The following is a 5,142-nucleotide window of genomic DNA, read 5'->3' on the forward strand; positions in this document are numbered from 1 at the left end:
CACTCACCAGGCGGCTCAGGCTGCGGCGGAGCATCGCGGCAGCGCCCGGCCCCGCCGCCCTCACCACCGCATCGCCCGCCTCGCCGCGGCCCCCAGGCTGTCCCGCCGGCCGCGCACCATGCCCGCCGCGGGGCCCCGCCGGCCGGCCGGCTCTCCGGGCAGGGCTCCCGGCGCTGCGGGCCGCTCGGCTCGGCTGGCGGGCACTTCCCCCGCGCCCCCGCTCCGCGCCTTGTCCAGCACCGCCCGAGAGGCGGGGCCCGCCCGGGGCAGCCTGGGAGCTGTAGTGCGGGGCCCGCGGCGCGGCCTGGGGACGGAACCCCCTGCCTGCCCTCTTGCGGTCCTGACGCCGGTTTGCGGCGGTCCTCGCGGGAGCCCCGCCAGCAGGCGTACCGCCCGGCCCCAGCGGTGCGCAGCGCGGGCGCCGTGCTGCCCCCAGGCCGAAGCGTTTTCCCGCATGGGGAGCGCAGCGCGGCGCGTTGCACCGAGAGCAGCGCTCTGAGCGTCCGCACAGCGAGAAAACACGCCGCTGTTTCACTTAAAAGCAACACCACCACCCTGCTGGTTTGACTCGAGCTAAAATCCAGCCCCGTTTTTGCTAAGCGCAAACTTGGGGAGTTTTTACAAGAGTTTTTTTTTGTTTGTTTGTTTTTTAAACTCCTGGAGGCACCTTTCCATTATCCCAGGTGTTGCCTTCCACACAAAAGCACAACCACAACAAAGGAAACAAGAAAACAATGCGAGGCAGATTAAAGAAAAAAAAAAAAAAAAGGAAAGAAAAAAAAAACACTAAATAATGAATGGGAATTGTTAAACATCTTAATGTATCACCTAACCAGCTCTGAACTTCCCTCCTGCTCAGCACGCCCAGCACCCCACGGAGCAGAATCACACAGCGAGCTCCAGGCCTGGCTGTGACAACAGAAAGCAGTGGTTGTTGCACTCCGGTGTCACTGCAGCGGGTGCTGAGCAGATCAGCGACACCCAGGCAGCCACCAGCCTTCGAGACCGGTGACAGGAGCAGCAAAACTGCTGTCTCAGCACGGCCACCTCCGTGCAGTGGAAGCAGAACATCCCGCTAGGCTTTCCCACACCATGGAAGAGGCTGCGGGATCCAGCGCCTGTGCCGGCAGCCCCTGTCCCAAGGGATTCCCGTTTAAGCAAGCCGCCCTCGCACCCTCCGAGGGGCCGCCAGCCCTCCTTGCTGCTCCCAGTTTCTTTGCAACGTTCTTTGCTTCTTCTGCCACCGCGCGGCCATGCGGGGGATGAGCTGCCTTAGGAAAAGGTGCCATGGGCTCCTCACACGTTGGGGCTGCGTTATGGATTTTATACCCGTGGAGCCGGTGGAGAAGTACTGCTCAGCTTCTCTGCAAGGCCCATCCGACTTCCTAATGGGTGCTGCTGCAAATCTACCTTTAACGCTGGGATGGCCTGCAGGTTAACAAACCCATGCAGACCCAGTTAGGTGCTCATTTACCTACAGGGCACAGCCCTGTGGTCGACTTGCAGCTTGGGAAGCTGCTTGCATGAGCCAGAAGTACTCACTGCCAACCACCAGAGCACCTACAAGCTCTCAATGCCATTCTTTCTGCCCTGTGACCTATTGAGGTCCTCTCCCATCTGGGAAAGACATCATGAAAAGTTCAACTGGAGAGTGGTAGGGAATGCTTTGGGGAGCAGAGCTGCCATGGGCTGGGCTTTCTGCAACCTTCCTGGAAAAAGGGAAGGAAGCAGCCAGTTCAGTCTGCACTGTGCTGAGTTGATTCAGCAGCAGCATCCTGCAGTGTCAGTTGAGCAAGGAGATTTACACATGCCTTTTTTTTCCTCCCCCCTTCCTTCTCTCAAAGTCCATTTCAAATCAGTTCATCACTCCACCAGCAGCTTTCCCTGCCAGAACACAGAGTTCAGATGCTGGTAGCTGCAAGCCTGGGCAGCAGTTGTACCTTGCAAACTATGACGCCTGGCGGAGTAAACAAATCAAAACATTGAAGGCCTGCAAAAACCAGCCCCAAAACCTCAGCTGTGCTGCACACAGAAGATGGGTTGGAAAGTCTTAGAGCGCAGGTTGGGCAGCAAGAATTACCTACATCATCAGCTGTAGGTCAGGATCCATGCTAGCAGCTTGCTAAGCCCATCTGTGCTGAAATATAAATGCAGTTTAATAAGGTATAAGTACTTCCACAGACAAAACATGAGCCCTGATTGCTGCAGAAGTCTAAAATGAGGAATTTTGCTTAATTAGCTCTTGATCTCATATCCAGCAGTATTCTATAGATAAAGCCCTTCTAATTAATACATTGATAGGATTCCTCAAGAGGCACTTTCCTCTTAGACTGAAATAACATATTCAAATACTCAGTGACTTACAGTGATTATTTATGAAGTAGAAAGACTACTAGTTTTAGTTAGCAGAATTTCCTTTTTCTGAAAAAAGCAAGAAAAGCTTTTTATTAGAGGACACACCATGGAGTATATTTGGTACGTGGTGTAACAAATTTGTGCATCTCAGGCTCTTGCACACTCCTTCGTGCTTCAAAACAAATACACCCATCAAATAAATTTGATTGCTTCCTTCCTCCCCCCGCCAGCGGTAGTGTCTCCAACAAGGCTCATTTAACTTAAAAGGAGAAAGTTTCCATGTTTTCTAGATTTCCAGCCCTCATTACTTTCCCTTTCCCTGCAAAGTTTTAATAGCCTCTTTCATAACAACCAGGGGAAGCTCAGGGAGTTACTCTCATCTAATTAAATCTGTTTTCTTCCCTAACGATGCTGCAGAGTACATGACAGCGAACAAGCTAACTCTCATTTTTAATGCAGCACAACAGAGGATCTACAACCACGGCAGAAGCTCTCACACAGCACTGCGTAAGGCTGCTCGTCATTCAGTGCCGGGCACAGCGCCCCCACAGCCATTGAGAACCACGGAGGGGATTGATGGGCTGCCCCACGCCGCATGCCAGCCTGCCTTAGCTCAATATACTGAATGAGCTCGTGGAAACAGGTCCTGGTAGGCTGGTTTCCCTGGTAGGGGAAGGGAGGGGACAAAAAAGTAGCCTTTCCCCACAGTTCCTTTTTATGACTGAACCCAGAAGCAGTCAGAACAGCAGGCTAGCACCCAGCCCACACGACAGTCAGAGGGCAAGAACTCCAAGTGAAAGGAAGTTTACTTTATATACAACATCTCAAGCCCTAAACCACTCCTACTCTGCGCTTTTATCCACCCTAACATCCATTCTGACATTTCACATCCATTCACTTTATTTGTGTGTACTTAGCTGCATACACATAGCAATCACTTTCTTCCACAGAACAGCTTGAGGAAAAGCCACACGCCTTACCTGTGTCTGTGACACACGTAGCCATATCCCAAGGAATTACTAATCCAATCAAAGACAGACAGGCCATCATGTAGGGGCTGGTCAAGTCTTCATCAGCACAGCTGCCCTAGAGCAGGATTTTCTTTCCTAAGTTATATTCTTATTTTTGACCTTTAGCCCAGCTTGGGAAGAAGACAGCTACGTTAGCAGGCTCTTCACCATCCATCAGCTTCCAGCCTCCATCTCCAGGAAAACACCAGTACTTGTCTTCTCCCTATGCACACCCTCCAAGCCATAGCTTGGTTTTATGCTGAGCATTAAAAGAGTGCTGGTGGGAACAAGCAAAACCTGCAGGCAGCCTGTGAGATGGGATCCCTGACATTCACCTGGCAAAGAACTCATTAGCTACAATCAGTCACACTTGCTCTTAATTGTTTTTGCAACAGTAAAAGAGGCTCCAGAATGAGTGTCTGGGAGGTTTTCTCACAGATCATCTTCTGGTTCATTCTTCTGTCACTTGGGATTAAGGAGGGTCTCTGAATGTGAAAGGTTGAAGTGATGCTGAGACCACCACTTTGTATGCTGTTCTGTTTGTACAGCCCCTGGAAGGACTCACTTCAGGGAAAAACTAGACAATTCAGTGTTTATTTATAAAATGCAATTGCAGATGTACAGCAGGAGTGATTCTCACACATCCTCCCGCCATAGGAGGGCCTCCTGCCCTATCCACATCCATGGGACAAATCAGCTCTCAATGTTTCCTTCCCCACGGGTGCTCACTGAAACATCTCATCAGCTCCTGGTGCATTACAAACCACCACCAATTGTTGCAAAGCTCAGACAAGGGCAGCCTCTGTTCCTTTGCCTTTCAGCAGGCAGTGCCATTGAATACACCTTCCAAAGGATCCCTCCCTTTGCCATTTATTCAGCTGGTCAGGGTCTGTAACTTAAAAAGGAGGAGAACAACAGAAAAAGCTCTGAGTACCTCTCTGCATGCCTCACTATGCACTCCTGTTACAGCAGCTGCTTCTCACGTGCTGCAGGAGCAATCCAGCCCATTGCTTGGTGGCACAAAGCAGCTATTAACTAATACATTTGGGTTTATCTGTTGGTGGGTTGTCAAATAGGCTTTCAGGATCTCGTTTCTGAGTATTATTGAATTCTGAGATACAGTGTTTTTAACATAGAGCTGTTTCTGCTTAACTTCTAAAGAAGAGAAAAATTAGATCCTCAGTTAGCACAGGTCAGATTTGTCTGCTGGTTTGTGGGATTGGCTGCTCTGCAGCCACTGACACACTGGTTCTGAGATGCATCCGAGCTGTCACTACCCATCTCCACACAGGAGCACCCAAAATTGAAACACTACAACCAATTGTCCAAATGCTCCTTGCACTGCATCAGCTTGGAGGCACAGCCACTGGGCAGCCTGTGCCAGCACCCTGCATCCTCCTGTGGGAAGTTTCAGGTAGCTGCCCAGTAACACCAGCTGGGCCGGTTTTGTCTTTGGCCTCTTTTTGCTGGCCTACTTCTGGTATACATGGCAGCAGTAGAGGATTTCTTTCTCTTTCAAAAAGCTGCACATCTTCATGCAGAAGGGAGTAGGAAAAAAAAAGAAAAAAGAAAAAAGGAAGAAAAAAAAAGAAGAAGAAGAAGAAGAAGAGAATAGAAGAGGGTTGTACTGCATTTATTGTTTTACTTCCCTGCACACCCGGGGCAGCAGGGGGAGCTGCCGGCCCTCCTGACCCCGGCCTTCGTCTCGTGCCCAGGCCGGCTGGGCAGAGGGACAGGATTACTGCAAGCACGGGCTGTGCTTAAGCTGCTGCAATTC

The 5,142-nt window shown here is 51.0% G+C and overlaps 1 protein-coding gene across 1 annotated transcript in view; it reads right to left on the reverse strand.

Moving 5' to 3' along the window:
* Positions 1-15, reverse strand: part of ATP11C (ATPase phospholipid transporting 11C) — a 51,143-nt gene extending 51,128 nt beyond the window's left edge. The window contains exon 1 of the mRNA XM_042824783.1: positions 8-15. The gene's annotated coding sequence lies outside the window, so the exon portion shown is untranslated. The remainder of the gene's footprint in view (positions 1-7) is intronic.
* Positions 16-5,142: the final 5,127 nt, after the last annotated feature.

Source organism: Centrocercus urophasianus, unplaced genomic scaffold (assembly GCF_019232065.1).
Source record: "Centrocercus urophasianus isolate 14NV4802_14NV808 unplaced genomic scaffold, USGS_Curo_1.0 seq_24, whole genome shotgun sequence".
Classification (NCBI taxonomy): domain Eukaryota; kingdom Metazoa; phylum Chordata; class Aves; order Galliformes; family Phasianidae; genus Centrocercus; species Centrocercus urophasianus.